The following is an 18687-nucleotide window of genomic DNA, read 5'->3' as shown; positions in this document are numbered from 1 at the left end:
AGCTCCTGGGGAAGTCAGAGGGCCCTGCACCCCAACTCCACAGTCAGATGTGACTCTCAGCCAACCAGTAAAACAGGTTTATTAGTTGACAGGAACACAGCTTAGGGCAGAGCTTGGCATCACAAAAATCAGTGACTTTCAGGCAATTCCATCCTGGATGGAGCGGAGCCCAGAGCCAGGGCTCTGGTCCTCCTCCTGAGCCCCAAGCCAGCAGAGACTGAGGCCTGGTCTACACTACGCGTTTAAACCGAATTTAGAAGCATTAAATCGATTTAACCCTGCACCTGTCCACACGACGAGGCCCTTTATATCGATATAAAGGGCTCTTTAAACCGATTTCTGTACTCCTCCCCGACGAGAGGAGTAGCACTGAAATCAGTATTGCCATGCTGGATTAGAGTTAGTGTGGCCACATATTGACGGTATTGGCCTCCAGGCGGTATCCCACAGTGCATCATTGTGACCGCTCTGGAAAGCAATCTGAACTCGGATGCACTGGCTAGGTAGACAGGAAAAGCCCTGAGAACTTTTGAATTTCATTTCCTGTTCGGCCAGTGTGGAGAGCTCACCAGCACAGGTGACCACGCAGAGCTCATCAGCACAGGTAACAATGCAGTCTCCTGAGAATCGAAAAAGAGCTCCAGCATGGACCGCACGGGAAGGACTGGATCTGATCGCTATATAGGGAGAGGATTCCGTGCTAACAGAACTCCATTCCAAAAGATGAAATGAAAAAACATTTGAAAAAATTTCCAAGGCCATGATGGCCACACCAGGGACTCAGTATGGTGCCGTGTGAAAGTTAAGGAGCTCAGACAAGCCTACCAGAAAACCAAAGAAGCAAACGGCAGGTCCTGGGTAGGGCCGAAAACATGCTGCTTCTACGCTGAGCTGCATGCAATTCTAGGGGAGTCCACCACCAGTTCCCCACCCCTGTCCATGGATTCCAAGGTGGGGGTAGTAATCTCAGCCATGCCTGAGGATTCTGCCGATGGGGAAGATGAGGAGGATGAAGAGGAGAATGAGCTTGCAGAGAGCACACAGCACTCCGTTCTCCCCAACAGCCAGGAGCTTTTTCTCAGCCTGACGGAATTGCCCTCCCAGCCATCCCAAGCCACTAGCCCAGACAACGAAGCCATGGAAGTGACCTCTGATGAGTGTACCTTTGTAAATATAAAACATGGTTTAAAAGCAAGTGTTTTTTAATGATTAATTTGCCCTGAGAACTTGGGATGCATTCGCGGCCAGTACAGCTACTGGAAAAGTCTGTTAACATGTCTGGGGATGGAGCGGAAATCCTCCAGGGACATCTCCATGAAGCTCTCCTAGAGGTACTCCAAAAGCCTTTGCAGAAGGTTTCTGGGCAGCGCAGCCTTATTCTGTCCTCCATGGTAGGACACTTGACCATGCCATGCATGTAGCAAGTAATCTGGTATCATTGCATGACAAAGCCTAGCTGCGTATGGTCCCGGTGATTGCTGGCATTCAAGTAACATCCGTTCTTTATCTCGCTGTGTTATCCTCAGGAGAGTGATACTGTTCATGGTAACCTGGTTGAAATTCAGGAATTTAATTAAGGGGACAGAGATGGCCATTCTGACTGGGCTGTTTGCCTGTTGCTTAAAAGAAATCCTTCCTTGCAGGTAGCCAAGCGGGGGGGTGGGGGTGGGGGAATGGCGCTGAGCTTTTTCGCCTTTGGCTAGCAGGGATCTTCCCTGCTACCAGCCACGTGGTGTAGGGGGAAAGGGGTGTTTAGCAGTGATCTTCCATGATACCAGCCACGCGGTGGGGGGAGGGGTAAAGCGATCATCCCAGAGAATAGGATGGGGGGGTGGTTTCTGCTGCTGCATGTTAACAGGAAAGAAGCAGCACTGAACGGGCTTTGCTTGGTATTTGGGAAAGGAGGGCACTGTGTATATGAAGGCTGCAGAAGCTGAAAGACAATGGCTTACCATGGACGCATGCAAGCTGAATTCTGCTGCCCGGACCTGCATCTGTGAGATCTCTAACACTAGAGCTGCAGGCACTCAATATGCAAAATACAACCTTGTAGTGAAATCACATGTGCTATGTAAGGTGAAATAGTGTTGTTCACAGTGAAAGAGTACAAGCATTGTTCTGTAAAATGTATCTTTTTAAATACGTCTCCCTTTTTTCCCTCCCTCATGCAGCTGCAAATTTTTCAAGCCTCCCTACTCCATCCCGAAGGCTATCTCAGATAAGGCAGTGGAAAAAAAAGATGTGAGACAAAATGTTCTCAGAAATCATGGAAGTGACCCGCAATGAAAGAGCTCATCTGAATGAGTGGAAGGACGTGGTATCAAATTACAGGAAAGATGCCAGTGAACATGAGGACAGGAGGGACCAACATGAAGATAGGAGGGACGAACGTGAGGAGAGGAGAGACGCTCGAGATGAAAGGCGGCGGCAGGAAGATCAGAGGTGTAGGCAGGAAGATCAGCGGTGGCGGGATGCAACGCTGGGGCTGCTGCATGATCAGACTGACATCCTCCGACGTCTGGTGGAGCTTCAGGAACAGCAGCAGGGTCACAGAGTGCCACTGCAGCCCCTGTGTAACCACCCTCACACCTCACCATGTTTCATATCTTCCTCACCCAGATGTGTAAGAACGTGTGGGGGAAGGCTTCGTGCACCCGCCCACTCCACCCCCGTGGACAGCCCAACCAAAAGGCTGTCATTACTTTGAAATTTTTTTAGTGGCCTTTTCCTTCCATCCTATCCTCCTCCCAAACCGCACCCAGGATACCTTGTCAGTTCTCTCCCTCTTTTTATAATGACTTAATAAAGAATACATGATTTTTAAACGATAGTGACTTTATTTCCTTAAGCAAGCTGTAATCGAAGGGGGAGGGTGCGGGGCAGGCTTTAGGTCTATTCCACCAATTCCCCCAAATCAGGCCCGGCACCTAAGAGGGCCTCGCGCACAGTGAGAATCTCTTCCCTGGCTAGAGGCGCCATTTTAATTTTTACTCACCCAGCAGCCCTCTGGGTCTTCGGCGGCACTTTGGTGGCGGGTCCTTCGTTTTCTCTGGGTCTTTGGCAGCACTTTGGTGGCAGGTCCTTCAGTGCCGCTGAAGACCTGGGGCAAGTAAAGGACCTGCTGGCAAAGTTCCGTCAAAAACTTGGAGCACTGCCCGGTGAGTACAAGCCCCACGTGTTTTTTTACATGTTTTTTTTAAGTCGTCCCTGCCGGGGCCCCACCGAAACTGTTCGAATTGGGCCCCGCACTTCCTAAAGCCAGCCCTGGGAGGGTGGGTGGCTTACAGGGAATGAGTCAATCAAGGGGCGGGGTTCATCAAGGGGAAACAAACACAGCAGTCACACCGTACCCTGGCCCGTGATGAAACTTGTTTTCAAAGCTTCTCTGATACGCAACACTTCCTGGTGTACTCTTCTAATCACCCTGGAGTCTGGCTGCGCGTAATCAGCAGCCAGGTGATTTCCCTCAGCCTCCCACCCCACCATAAAGGTCTCCCCTTTACTTCATAGAGATTGTGGAGCACACAGCAATCAGCAATAACAATGGGGACATTGGTTTGGCTGAGGTCTGAGAGAGTCAGTAATGTGCACCAGCGCGCCTTTAAATGGCCAAATGCACATTCTACCACCATTCTGCACTTGCTCAGCCTGTAGTTGAACAGCTCCTGACTACTGTCCAGGCTGCCGGTGTACGGCTTCATGAGCCATGGCATCAAGGGGTAGGCTGAGTCCCCCAGGTTAACTACAGGCATTTCAACATCCACAACTGTTATTTTCTGGTCTGGGAAGTAATTCCCTGGCTGCAGCCATTTAAACAGAGTAATGTTCTTGAAGACACGAGCATCATGAACTCTTCCTGGCCATTCCATGCGGATGTTGGTGAAACGTCCCTTGTTATCCACCAGTGCTTGCAGTACCATGGAAAAGTACCCCTTGCGGTTTATGTACTGGGTGCCCTGGTGCTCCAGTGCCAAGTTAGGGATATGGGTTCCATTTATTGCCCCACCATAGTTAGGGAATCCCATTGCAGTAAAGCCATCCACTATGACCTGCACATTTCCCAGAGTCACTACCTTTCGTAGAAGCAGCTTAATGATTGCTTTGGCTATTTGCATCACAGCAGCCCCCACAGTAGATTTGCTCACTCCAAACTGATTCCTGACTGACTGGTAGCTGTCTGGCATTGCAAGCTTCCAGAGGGCTATTGCCACTTGCTTCTCAACTGTGAGGGCTGCTCTCATCTTGGTATTCTGGAGTTTCAGGGCAGAGGAAAGCAAGTCACAAAGTTCCATGAAAGTGCCCTTACGCATGCGAAAGTTTCGCAGCCACTCGGAATTGTCCCACACCTGCAAAACTATGCGGTCCCACCAGTCTGTGCTTGTTTCCCGGGGCCAAAATCGTCGTTCAATGGCTAGAACCTGCCCCATTACCAGCAGGATCTCCAAAGAGCAGGGGCCCGTGGTTTGAGAGAATTCTGTGTCCATGTCCTCATCGCTCTCATCACCGCACTGCCATAGCCGCCTCCTCCTCGCCTGGCTTTGCAGGTCCTGGTTCAGCATAGCCTGCACGAGAATGCGTGAGGTGTTTACAACGACCATGATTGCTGTCTTGATCTGAGCAGGGTCCATGCTTGCTGTGCTATGATGTCTGCACAGTTCACCCAGGGACAAAGGCGCGAAATGGTTGTCTGCTGATTTCACGGAGGGAGGGGTGAGGCTGTACCCAGAACCACCTGTGACAATGTTTTTTGCCCCATCAAGCACTAGGATCTCAACCCAGAATTCCAAGGGGTGGGGGAGACTGCGGGAACTATGGGATAGCTACGGGATAGCTACCCACAGTGCAACGCTCCGGAAATCGACGCTAGGCTCAGTACATGGACGCACGCCGCTGAATTATTGTGCTTAGCGTGGGCGCATGCACTCGACTTTATACAATCTGTTTTACAAAACCGGTTTATGTAAAATAGGAATAATCCGGTAGTGCAGACATACCCTGACTCGCTTCCAGATGCCTGGCCCCTGCCCTGCCCGTTGCTTCTCCTCTAGTCTTTGTCTTGCTTCCCAAACCAAGGGTCACCTGGTCACATCCCCCTCCTCGTCTCAGGTTACAAAGGGGCCACCATAGCATTGGAGCAGGCAGCTGGAGCAACCCCCACAAAAGTAATACCCTTATTCCCACCATCTAGACATTGGTGCAATACACAGGGAAACTGAGGCACACACAGCCAGGGCCGGCTTTAGGCCGATTCCCCTGAATCAGACCCTGCGCTCCAGCTGGAGCCCAGCAAGCCCCGCAGCCCTGCTCCTCCCACCAGAGTACAGCAAGCCCCACGGCCCCAATATCCCGACCGGAGCGTGGCAATCCCCGCGGCCCCGCTCCCCCGACCAGAGCCCAGCAACCCTGTGACCCACTTCCCCAGCAGAGTGCAGCAAGCCCTGCGGCCCCACTTCCCCTGCCGGAGCACTGGCCCGAGCACTGAAAGTCCCGTGGTGCCGCTCCCCCGGGCCGGAGTACCAGCCAGAGTGCGGCAAGCCTGTGGCCCCACGCGCCCAGCCAGAGCACAGCAAGCCCACGGCCTTGCTCTCCAGGCTGGTGAGCCGGCTGGAGCGTGGTAAGCCCCCAGGCCAGAGAGCAGCAATCCGAAGTACCACCGAAGACTCGGAGCACCTCCCACTGAGTACAAGCCCCACGAATCAGGCCCTACACTTGCAAAAGCCGGCCCTGCACACAGCACTCATGTATAACAGTAAGACTCACATACAACATAACAAGGGAAAATTCCCACTTCATCACAGCTTACAAGGCAGGTGTGTGTGGGGGGGTGGGATTTGGAGCTGTTCTGGGCATCACCAAAAATGATACAAATCAGCAGTCCCTGTGGGCCAGGTACAGTAACTTATGGTGATCAGGGGTGGCTCTAGGTATTTTGCGGCCCCAAGCATGGCAGCAGGCTGCCTTCAGTGGCTTGCCTGCGGGAGGTTCCCGGTCCCGCGGATTCGGCGGCAAGCCTGTGGGAGGTCTGCCGAAGCCGCGGGACCAGCGGACCCTCTGCAGGCATGCCGCCGAAGGCAACCTGCCTGCCGCCCTCACGGCGACCGGCAGAGCACCCCCCGTGACTTGCTGCCCCAGGCACGCGCTTGGCGTGCTGGTGCCTGGAGCTGTCCCTGATGGCGATACTTCTGGGGTGTGACGATGCGGTTCTGGTGGGACCCAACTGAGAGTGCCAATTCAGGATCAATTGCTCAAACAGGGCAGTCACAGCCCAAGGCTGGGGTTTTTCCACCTCTAAGGCAAACCAAACCAGCCAGACAAAAATGACTTCGGTTTCACCCCACTGGCTAACCACAAGTCACACAAGCAATTTCCTAGACACTCCAGTTTCCCAGTATCACCACCAGTGCCACCCATCCTGGGGATGAATGGTTATGAAAATAAAACCCTAGTAAAAGAAAAAGGTTCTCTTGATCCCAAAGGACCAAGCCCCAGACCCAGGTCAATATACACATCAGATCTTACCCACAAATCACGCTGTTGCCAATCCTTTAGAATCTAAACTCTAAAGATTTATTCATAAAGGGAAAAAGGTAGAAATGAGAGCTAGAATTGGTTAAATGGAATCAATTACATACAGTAATGGCAAAGTTCTTAGTTCAGGCTTGTAGCAGTGATGGAGTAAACTGCAGGTTCAAATCAAGTCTCTGGAGTACATCCCCCGCTGGGACGGGTCATCAGTCCCTTGTGTAGAGCTTCAGCTTGTAGTAAAGTCCCTCCAGAGGTAGTAAGCAGGATTGAAGACAAGATGGAGGTGAGGCATCAGCCTTATATAGGCACTTCCAGGTGTAAGAACACTTCTTTGTTCTTACTGTAGAAAATTACAGCAAAATGGAGTTTGGAGTCACATGGGCAAGTCCCTGCATACTTTGCTGAGTCACAAGGCGTATCTGCCTCCTCTCAATGGGTCGATTGTGTAGCTGACAGTCCTTAATGGGCCATCAAGCAGGCTAAGCAGAGCTAACACCAACTTGTCTGGGGTGTTTCCCAGAACTGCAGCACCAATTTGAAATACAGACAGTATACAGCCAATACTTATAACTTCAACTACATAACGATACAGAGATACAGACAGCATAATCATAACCAGTAACTCATAATATGATCTTGGACACCTTATATGACCCCCTTTACATAGGATTTGGTGCCACTACAGGACCTTGGTTGCAACCCATGTTCTATATGGTCCCAGTTTATATCAATAACGTCACATGGGGGACCACCAGCTGCCTCTGGAACCCCCATGACTCCACTTCCCCTGGAGGAGCCCATTCTCAGTACAGGAATCCCTTCTCCCACAGGAACCTCTCCTGGCAGCCTTTCCCAATGATCTGTGCCACACTGAGGACAGCCAGGTCCTTTAGCTTCTGCAAGGAGGGATCTTTCTGCAACTCAGCCTGGAACTCAGCAGCTGGGGAAGGGATGGGGGCTTGCTCCCTCTTGCTGGCTGGATCTGAAGCTGCAGCCCCTCTGAGCCTTGTCCCTCGGCACTCCCTCCCCAGCAGGGTGGGGTCCTGTAACTCTGGTGAGGTACCCTCCCCAATGTCAGGGAGTAGTGCCCCTCGCTGGCTCTGGCTACGGGTCATGACTAGGGCGTTCTGGGGGTTGCTTGGCCAATCCTCTAGGTCACCCCCCATCAATACCTCAGTGGGCAAATGATGGTGCACCCCCACATCCTTGGGGCCCTCCTTGGTCCCCAATTTCAAATGTACCCTCGCCATGGGCACCTTGAATGAGGTCCTGCTCATGCACGTCAGGATCAGGTAGGTGTCAGGCACCACCCGATCTGGGGCCACTACCTCAGACTGGGCCAGCGTCACTTCAGTGCCTGTGTCCCAGTATCCATTGACCTTCTTCCCATTCACCTCCTGGGGAACATGGCACTTGCTCTGCAGGGACAGCCCTGCGCCCACCCTGTAAACTGAGAACCTTGAGTCTGGAGCATTATGCCCCACAGAGGAGCTGGTCTGGGTAACTCCTCCCTCCTGAGCAGTTGGTAAGCTGCCAGCCCCTCCTTCTTGGGAAGCCTGCCCCTCTGATGGGTCCCTACCCAATTAACCCTGTGAGGGTTCGATTTGCTCAGTCGGTCCTTGCACAGGTGCCAACTTTCTCCGGCACCAGTGGGTGCCTGTGCCCCCTGCCCCTTTCCCTGCCCTAACTCCGCCCCCTCCCTGCCCCTATTGGATCCCTTCCCCAAATCCCTGCCCCAGCCCCACCTCTTCCCTCAGCATGCCGCATTCCCCCTCCTCCCCCTTCCTCCCTGCCCTTCAAATCAGCTGTTTCGCAGCACAAATGCTGGGGGGGAGGGGAGAGACGCAGGACACGGCGGCACACTCATTGGGCAGGCGGAGGCGAACTGGAGCTGGGGAGCGGGGCGGGTGCCATGGGGAGCTGCCGGTGGGTGCTGAGCACCCACCAATTTTTTTCCATGGATTCTCCAGCCCCGGAGCATCCACGGAGTTGGTGCCTATGGGTCCTTGAACTTGGGATACTGGATCTGTATGTGGCCTCTATGCCCACAGTAATAACAATTCACATTCCATTGGTCCCCTCGAGCAGGTCAGTTGGTCCTGATGCTGGTTGTTCCCCTGTTGTTCACATTCACCCTTTAGGGTCACATACTCCTTGGGGTTAAGCATCTCCTCCACCTCCTGAAACCGCTTCTCTCTGATCCTTCAGCATGCCTGGTTCTCATTAATCCCCTTTCGTTTGATTGCTCCCCAGTCACTTACTGCAGGAAGCGCCATCCAGGGGATGCAATACGTCCCAGCCCATTGTCACCAGTTGTCATGGAGTGTGGGGGAGTCAGGGCCCTGCACCCTCCACTTCCTGCAGTTCACTGTGACTTTCAGCTAGCCAGTAAAACAGAAGGTATATTAGACAACAGGAACACCGTCTAAAACAGAGCTTGTAGGTACAGAAAATAGGACCCCTCAGTCAGGTCCCTCCTGTAGGGTGGGGAGCCCAGACCCAGGTTCTGGGTTTCCCCCATCTCCCCAGCCAGCTGCAAACTGAAACCCCTCCCTGCTGCCTCCCACAGCCACACCACCATCCCCTCCTCCAGCCTTTGTCCAGTTCCTGGGCAGAAGGTGTCACCTGGCTCTAACCCCTTCCTGGACTCAGGTTACGAAGGGCAAGTATCATTCCTCAGTGAAGTCACACCCTTATTTCCCATCACCATCTAGTATTGGTGCAGTACCCCAGGGAAACGGAGGCACACCTCGTGTTAGCAGATGACAGTAAACCAGTAAAACTCCCATGGAACATTAACAGGTTAATACTCCCTATTCTGTGACAGAGGGTCAGAGGAAGAGGTCAGAGGGGAGGGCCCATTGGGGGCTCAGAGTGTTGGGGATGCATTTGGTATAAACCAGGTAATTCGGGAGAATGGAAGCCCATGAGAGCCGATGAAGTTCTCTTGTTCTGAGCCTTAGTGCACCAGCTCCTCCATTTTGAGTTTTACTCCTCCATGTTTGACCTCAGGTTGCCCTTGTTGGGAGTAGCTACTTTTGCTCCCTCAGTTGCTGGGCAGATTTAACCTTTGGGCAGGAAACTTAACTGTTACTAGGCAGACTTGGCCTTGGGTGGGGACTGTGTGAGTGACAGATCATATTATAATGTGTATCAGTTTTGGTTCCAGTCTAAATAGTTAGGTAAGCTTTTTGTTTCGCGCACTTGATCTGAGTCCTGTGTGGCTCCAGGCGTCTTATTTGAGCTCAAATAAAGTTTGGTTACTTCTCCACCCTGGTGTGTTTAATTGGTTGCGAAGCACACCGGGCAACGGACCCAACCATTGCCACCCTTGGGCACTCTGTGCCAGCAACAAGAGAGCAGGTCTCATTGGGGGAATCAGAGAGCAGGTCCCATGAGGGTCAGAGAGGTGGGGGGTCAGAGTCCAGGTCTCATGCAGATCAGAGGGAAGGGGTCAGAGGCCAGGTCCAATGGGGGTCAGAGGGAAGGGGTCTGAAGCCAGAGCCCGCGGGGTTGTCGGGGGATCAGAGGGCACGTCCCATTGAGGGAGTCAGAGGGAAGGAATCTGAGGGCAGTTGGATCTCATTCTGGGGATCAGAGGGCGGATCAAGAGGAGGTGCCACCCAGGGCCGGCGCTTCCATTTAGGCGACCTAGGCAATGGCCTAGGGTGCTAGAATTTTGGGGGGCGCCATTTTGCCAGGGGGGCGGCACGTGGGTCCGATGGACCTACCGCAGTCATGCCGGTGGACGGTCTGCTGCTGGAAAGGCTCCGGGGAGCTGCGGCAGTCATTTCGGTGGACGGTGCACTGGTCTAAAGGTTCTGGCGGACCTACCGCAGCCAGGCCACCGCAGCCTTTAGACCAGCGGACCGCCCGCCGGCATCACTGCCGCAGCTCAACCAGAGCCTTTCCAGCAGCGGACCATCCGCCAGCATAACTGCAGTACGTCCACCGGGCCCGGGGGGGCGGTGAAATGGCCGTCTGCCTAAGCCGTCGGAAACTCTGGCACTGCTCCTGGTGCCACCCAGGCCTCAGGGAAAGCTCTCTGTGCCAGGCCCCCATGCCGCTGCGTAATTGGACGGTTCCCGATTCTGTTGGCCAATGGGCGGTCGTGGTCCCCGAGGGTCGGGCGCGTCACGTGTGCCTAGCGTGTGTCGGGAACCCGCGCGCGGCTCAGCCAGCGGAGCGACCTTTCGAGTGTTTGAAGGACAGCTCCGTTAGCTTGTCAACGTACTGGATGCGCAATGGCGGGCGGGCTCGTGCTGTGATTGGTGCACATCTGGGGAAGTGCGGACCTGGCTGGCGCGGTTGCTATGACGGCAGGCGGCGGAATCTCCGCCTTCCCGGGCGCCGCCATCTTGTTGTTGATTTGAACGGTCAGGAGCGGGTGAGGAGGCGCTAGGACCGAGCCGGAACCGGGGGTCCCAGCGCCGCGTCCCCCGGGCGGCAGGGAGAGCCCGTCCCGGTGAGTGAGGGCGGCCCCAGGGCGTCGGGGGGCGGGCTCCACCCCGGGGCGCCAGGACGGGTGGGGGAGGGGCGAGCAGGCACAGGCCGGGGCTTGGGGCAGGGAAGCGAGTCCTGCTCGTGGGGGAGCGCGGGTCTGGAAGCGGACCTGGGCCGAGAGGCGCCGTGGGCGGCAAGGCTGGGCCCATCCTCCCCGCACCGCACTGCTGTAGCCAGGAGGGAATGGAGGTGGGGGCTTTGTTAAAGTGTTTCCCTAGACGTTGAAAGGACGGTTCCCCTCGTTGTTACCATTGTTTGTTTGTTCGGGGGGAGGTGTTACCGGTTTTATAATTCCTGCCATGTGAATGTCAGGGACAAACCAGCGATCGTTACAACAGCGAACTTCTGTTTAACGCGACATTCTACAGGACTCTGGCCGTGAGATCTCTCCAACAGGTGTTAACTTGGAGCGAGCATCATTATAACGCTGTCCTGTCTAGTGACTTGTGAATTGAATCTCTGTTACAGACAGGGCATGTCTATCGAATGGCAATGCTAACAAAAAAGGGACAGGTGTTCTGGTTAAAGGAAGTTTTAATTCTAACGAAAGTTGCCAGGTTGACATCACTGGAGATGTAATATGCTTGTTTGCCCATGGGGCCGGGGAATTGGACTGAGACCAACATTTGTGGACCACCAGATAGGAGTCAGCCTGGAGCATGTGACACATGGTGTACTGACTTTTGCTCAATTCTGACCTGGACTGGATTTGAACTAGTGACAGGATTTATAGCCCTCAAGAGTCTTAATGCTCTAAGCCTGCTGCCCGTGTTTCTCTCTGTAAATGTGCTGTGGTATATCTGTGGTACCTTCCCAATTACCCTATGTCATGGCATATTGCCACCTTAGCTCCTCCTCTTCCATCCCAATTCACTTGGGTTTAACTCTCCTTTTTGTAGTTTCCAAAGCATCAGTTTATTTGCTTATATAGCACAGTTTGCATGGATGGTATGATCTTGTGTATGTTGCCCCTTCTTCATTTAAGTTTTTGTTTTGGTTGTGTTATTTAGTGTGGGCAAGATAGTTTCCTGAAGTTGGCTGACAGTTTATCACAAAAACAACAAGGAGTCTGTGGGTAATAGAGCATAAGCTTTCATGGGAGGGGGGACCTGATAGCAGTTTTCAGGTATCTAAAAGGGTGTCATCAGGAGGAGGGAGAAAACTTGTTCACCTTAGCCTCCAATGATAGAACAAGAAGCAATGGGCTTAAACTGCAGCAAGGGAGATTTAGGTTGGACATTAGGAAAAAGTTCCTAACTGTCAGGGTAGTTAAACACTGGAATAGATTGCCTAGGGAAGTTGTGGAATCTCCATCGCTGGAGATATTTAAGAGTAGGTTAGATAAATGTCTATCAGGGATGGTCTAGACAGTATTTGGTCCTGCCATGAGGGCAGGGGACTGGACTCGATGACCTCTCGAGGTCCCTTCCAGTCCTTGAGTCTATGAGTCTATGGGCTAATAAGTGTGTTAGTTTTTAAGATGCCACAAGACTCCTTATTGTTTTTGTGATAAACTGTCAGCCAACTTCAGGAAACTAACACACTTATTAGCCCATAAAAGCTTATGCTCTGTTACCCACAGACTCCTTGTTGTTTTTGCTGAAACAGACTAACATGGCTATCCCTCTGAAGTTTATCACAAGCTTGTCATAAAAACCCCATATGCCAATATGCTTAGAGCAGATTCTCTTTATGAGCTGTGCATATGCATCTGCTAAATTAGTAAAGATGTATATGTTCAGTAAATGGCTCTTGATTGGGGAATCTGTATTGCAGTTAATATGGCAAAGAGCTATGGCTCCGATTCCTCCTTTTAAAAAAAATCTCTCACATCTCAGTAGTGCTAAAATCAGTCTCTTTTATCCACTAGGCAGTTTCATTGTTAAGATGACTATGTAGTTTGGGTTGCGATAGATGTCCCTGGAAATCTGCAGCTCTCTTCCCTGTCCTTTAGAATTCTGTAAAATATTTTTTTGGGTTGTGATAGCTCAGTTCAGAGCTGAATCTTTTGTTTTCATTTAGAGCTTCAAGCAGTTAAAGGTGATGTGTTTTGGGAAAACTGAACATGCAAACTGTCCCTGGAGGCAACATTAGGGTGAGATTGAACTACCTAAAACTCAGGGTCTCTTTGGTTTTTCAGATATGCTAGGCACTGAATCTTTTCCCCCAGCATCTTCAAACAATGATGGTTCGTACTTTCCCCATGCCCTTCAATGCAGCTGTTTACTTAGATGAGCAGCAGGCAATCTTACACTGCTTATGTTTCTTCACTGGCTTACAGTTTCCTGTTTACATCTTCTGGCTTCACTTCCCCTTTAAAGGTGGCAGGGGTATTTAGAACAGTATGAAAAATCACCCTCTGCTGCTTCCCAGTGGTCCATCACCTTTCAGCTACTTGGGGTGGTGACCACATGAATTAAAGAGGCAACTGGGGAAACTGGTGGGGAAAGTTTAAAGCCACAAGAGCAGGGAGAGATCAGAGTTACTACTGAGAGTCTCTTCTGAACAGTGTGAGATATACCTTCCCCAGTGAGGTCCTTGGCTTCTGTTTGCAGCAGCTAACTCTGGTTCTTTACAACTTTCCCATGTGACAGCCTCTCCTGCTAATGAACAGTCTGTGGTTGAGATAACCACCTGACAGTGGGGCCAGGAGCCACTCAGGTGTTCCTCTTACTTGAAGCAGTATTCATCCACCAGCAGCAGGCATTTGTTCAAATTTTTAGGATTAGCAGTACAGTGAAATGATCTAGTGATGCATACACAAGCATCTCTTCTGTCTTCTGGTTGATTCTCAGTTTCTGGTTGTCTGTTCATGCAAGTTCTGTGTACGTATTTGTAGCTCTGGTCTTCTCAGATCTGTATTGGAAGTGCTTCTGCAGCAGTCTGTTGAAGCCCAGTCTGTCAAAGTATTACCCTAAATGCAATATTGTTTTAGTCAGACCCTCAAGCAGAAGGAATGTCTCTTGAAATCAGGCAGAGTGAGCTAATCACAAATGTGCAGATCTTTCATAGATTCTGTTGGGTGGATGGACCCTGGCTGTGGTTCTAAGGTCACCTGTATATACTTTCTGATTATTTACATTCACAAACACCACAGTTGTTGACTTTGGCTCAAGTTCTGTAAGTTTTGTTTGTACACAGTATACTTAAATGGCATCTGTACACAGTATACTTAACTGGCATCTGTCCAATCATAGAATATCAGAGTTGAAAGGGACAGCAGGGGATCATCTAGTCCAGCCCCCCTGCTCAAAGCAGGACCAATCCCCGAGGTGGATTGTTTTTAAAAAGTCTGATTTTAATTGAATTTTTAAATTAAGTTAAAAAACAAACCCTAAACCCATTTAAAACTAAATTTGAACTTGCCGAGCTTTAAACAATTTAAAAAAGAGGGATCAGTGAACACTTGTAAACTTGAATGATTTTAAAGCTGCTTTTTTTCTATACAGAATCAGATGGAAAACATCTTTTACTTTTGAGGTCAAACTTTGTAAATAGTGCACAATATCTGATGCACTGCATTAAGCATCTAGATCATTTTCAGTCTTTATAATGGAGAGAATGTTAGTGCTTTTTCCTAAATGTCAGTACTTACAATTTCTATTCTGCAGAAAAGCTTTTTCCTTAATTACTTTTGGTTTCAGTTTAGCAGAAATCTCTAGTTTAGTTTTTGCAGTCTGTTCATCAGTCATCTAACCTTTTTAAGATTATAGCTTCTTCTAGTATCAGAGGGGTAGCCGTGTTAGTCTGGATCTGTAAAAGCAGCAAAGAATCTTGTGGCACCTTATAGACTAACATGTTTTGGAGCATGAGCTTTCGTGGGTGAATACCCACTTCGTCAGATGCGTTCTTCTAGTGTATATTTCAGCATTGGGAAAACACTTTGGCAGTCTTTTCAATTAATTAAAAAAAATCCTACTTGTTTTGCATTTTTTAAAGTTTTAATTCCAATTTCCAAATGTACCTTGAGTCAAATCATGAGTAAAAGGTTAATTATATAGTAAACATCATGATGAATGTATTTTTTTTTAGCAAATCAGACTCATGGTCCCTCTAAGACCAGACAGTTTCTTCCTAAAGCCTGCAAATTAAAAGTGAGTGCATATTGTGGAGCATAAGGGTTTATATCTCTTCTGAACTACTGCTGTCTTTGTTAATCCTTTCTAATGTAACTCTGGATTTTATCTGTATAAATGCTCCGTCCTTTAGAGTCCTCTTAAGATCTTGGTCTCAATATCCTGTGGCAATGACATCTATGGGCTAATTGAGCTGTATGTGTAAAGTGTTTTGTTTTACCAGTTCTGAGTTTGCATTTAATGCTTTTCCATTTCATTCTTCTTTTATGAGGGAGGAGGAGAAGGGCCTGATGTACCTTTTCTGTACCATTTGTTATTTTATATGCTACTTTCATGGCCCTCTTATTTGTCGTCTCTAAACTAGATAACCTGTCTTTTCAGTCTCTTGTCATTCAGAAATCTTTCCAGGTCATTAATTGTCCACCTCGGAACCTCTTCTATTTCTGCTATCCTTTTTTGTGATGTGGTAAGCAGAACTGCGCACAGTATTCTAAGTGAGGGCCTTGGTATTGTGTCTCTTGCTCTTTTAGTAAAAGAAGACTTGGAGGAAGGTGAGACTGGGCTGAGACATTGTGCTTTTCATTTCAGGCCACTAGTTTAAATTCAACCTTAGTTGATAGTGATGGAAAATATTGGACATCTGTTCAACTTCTGTGAACTGAGGGAGCAAGTGGTTTCTGTTCAGAGGGCTATATCAGAGATGGCACTAAACTCTCAGCAGAGAGGCCAATGATAGCCTTTCAAGTGTAGACAAGCCCTTAGAGAGACACGAACTCAGAAAAGTTTGTCCTTTCTTACTAGATGTTGTAATCTTCTATTTTCCATGCTGTTTAAACAGGAGGAGCATCTGTTTCCCAGCCTGAGACCTATCCGTCCTGATCAGGATCTTGGTTTATTAGAGAAATGTCTGTCACAGTCCCGGCCAACTTCCCCCTCCTGGGTCCAGCAAGGGCACCCACTCTAGGCTTCTTGCTCCTCAGCTGTCACCTCTCTTGTAGGGAGACCTGTCTCTCTTCCTCTTCTGGCTCTCCAGACTGCACAGTTCCCTGTTACACTGCAAATTCCATATCATGTCAGACTGCCTAAGCAAGTCTGCTTTGCTTCCTTGTCAGAGGCTCTAAACAGTGTAATTACCCACAGTTAAGTTACCCCTGCTCTTTCTAAACAAGTACATTATTCTTAAGATGAAAGCATTAGCAAAAAACATGTTAAAACAATAAACAAACCAACACACGTCAGTATCACCCCCAAGTCTAACAAGGGCTCCGGTAAGCAAACAGTTCTTTAAACTCCAATAGAGGTTTGTCTGTGGTTACTAATTCATAACAGCTGTTAGCTCAGAACAGTCACATCCATGAGTCTGAGTCCTTCCTTTTACAGTCTGTCTTTGATCTACAGAGACCTTGAATATGTAATTAGCCAGACAGCGGTTCTCTCCTCAGGCTGTAGCTTCAAAAGGTTGGGTCTGCCTTCCTCATCCCCTGGGTATTTCCTGGGAAACCCACTTAATTTTGTTTCTTTCAAAAGTGCTGCCTTGTCTGTCATTGTTTTTTTGAAGCTCATGATGCCTTCCAGAATTTGTTTACAATGTTTCTGTGTTCCCTGTAAGCTGTGGGCTTGGGTAGCTGTGCAGGAGAGATTCAAATGCTGCCCAGCTGATTAGAGAGTGTTCACAGCTGGTGGCAGCATGTGTTGAGGTTCCCCTCCCCCCACATTGCTCCATCCTGCAGCTGCTCCTGGGACCGTACTGCTGGCTGTGCAGAGTGTGGGTGGGTGGGGTGGGTGTTGATGTCAGAATATCCCCCTCCCCTTGTACCCCATCTCTGTTGGGCAGAGGGGACAGCATGGCTCAGGAGGACTCAGAGCTTCTGAAATCTGATGATGAGTGAGTGCCTTTCTTAATGAGACAGTGCACTGTTTCTGAGATTTCCCGAGCAGACTAGATCAGGCAGTCTCTCTCTCTCTTCTCTCTCCCACTCCTGGCCCCCCACTATGTACCCCATCTCCACAGAGCAGGGGAGGGGAGACAACAAGGGCTCAGGACAGAGCAGAGGAGCTTTCAGTGAGTATCTTAAAGAGACAGTGCACAGCTTTCCCTAACAGCCAGCACACACATACAGTGTGTCTGTGATACACTCACCTCCCAACAGATACTAGTAGTACAACTTCTTGGTACTTCCTGACAATGCACATGTATTCTCTGTAATTTTATTCCTTCAAAGTGTGTTGTTTTAGTGTTTTTGACTGGTCTGTGCATGTTGTAATTTTATTTCTCTCTTACTCTTAAATTGAATTTGTTGGCTAGTGAGTTCTAAAATGACTAACCTGTCCTGGCTGGAGTAATTATCCCTATGATAACTTTAAAAAAAAAAAAGTTATATCTAGGTTGGTGGTTTCTTCTTGATGGTGCACAAGCACACATTACTTTGGAGCACACAACAAAATTTATTCCACACGTGGATGGAAAAAAAATTAGAAGGAACATTGGCATGTTCTCCCCCCCCCCCGGCCCCAAGCTTGTATATAACTTTGCTAACACAACATGTGAATTTTGCATTTATAATACACTGTGTTCCCTATCTATTTAAACTTAAATAAATAATTTCCTCCCAAAGATATTGCAGGAAATAACCGTATCTGTCAATCTATAATTATCCTATGGGAATGACAGGGAGAGAAGCTACAGCCTAATGTTCTGGGTTGCTGTTGGAGCTGAAGGAGTGCTATTTCAGAGAAGCATAGCTTGTGGGCCACTTAGATAGGTGAATAACCACTGAATTGGAAAAAGTGCACTAGCATGGCAGGGTACATGTTGGGGCACTTGCTATCTAACCACAATGATGTGAGGAGTGTTTGATACGCTCTGGATGGAGTTATTAAAAGGGCTGCTCCCTTGGGAGGGTGAATAAACAGGAGCAAGACTGTGGAGATGCATGTGTAGGGTCCCAGATGACCACCATGGCTGGAGACCTGTGTCAGTGTCACGGGGGGCGTTGTTCTGGAACTATTCCATACAAAGCCAGGTTAGGACTCTGGGGGAGCCTCCTCTCTCTGAGCATACTGTCTCCAGGGCAAGAAATTTACGCAGCTTTGACCTTCCTGGGTCTGACCTCAGAGCATTCAGCATCCCTTTCCACACTGTGCGCTTCCCGCAACGAGTCTGCCCAGACAGGGCTACTGCGGAAGCCAGAGGCCCTGCACCCCAACTCTGAAGTCAGATGTGACTCTCAGCCAGTCAGCAAAACAGAAGTTTTATTAGTCGACTGGAACACAGTGTAGAACAGAACTTGTTAGCACAGAAATCGGTGACTTCAGCCAAGTCCATCTTGGGGAGCGGGGGGGTGGGGGAGGGGAGCCCAGGTCAGGGCTCTGGCCCTCACCCAGGCCAGCCGAGACTGACTTGCTCCCACCTGCCTGACCCTTGACCTGCCTGTTGCTCCTCGCCTGTCTCACTTCCCGGGCCAAGAGTCACCTGGTCGCTTTCCCCCCATCCCCTGGGATCTCAGGTTACAAAGGGGTGGCCATAGCATCTGTGCAGGCAGCTGGAGTAGCCTCTGGAAAAGTCACTCACCCTTATTCCCAC

At 49.8% G+C, this 18687-nt stretch overlaps 1 protein-coding gene and 1 pseudogene across 1 annotated transcript in view; both read left to right on the top strand.

The window, feature by feature from the left end:
- LOC115655216 overlaps nt 1–10927 on the top strand; it is a 55427-nt pseudogene extending 44500 nt beyond the window's left edge.
- Nucleotides 10702–18687, top strand: part of IP6K1 (inositol hexakisphosphate kinase 1) — a 114204-nt gene continuing 106218 nt past the window's right edge. The window contains 1 exon segment of the mRNA XM_030570645.1: nt 10702–10990. The gene's annotated coding sequence lies outside the window, so the exon portion shown is untranslated.

The sequence above is a fragment of the Gopherus evgoodei genome, chromosome 7 (assembly GCF_007399415.2).
Source record: "Gopherus evgoodei ecotype Sinaloan lineage chromosome 7, rGopEvg1_v1.p, whole genome shotgun sequence".
Classification (NCBI taxonomy): Eukaryota; Metazoa; Chordata; order Testudines; family Testudinidae; genus Gopherus; species Gopherus evgoodei.
Note: the sequence above shows the minus strand (reverse complement) of the source record. Positions and strands in the feature narration are given on the sequence as shown.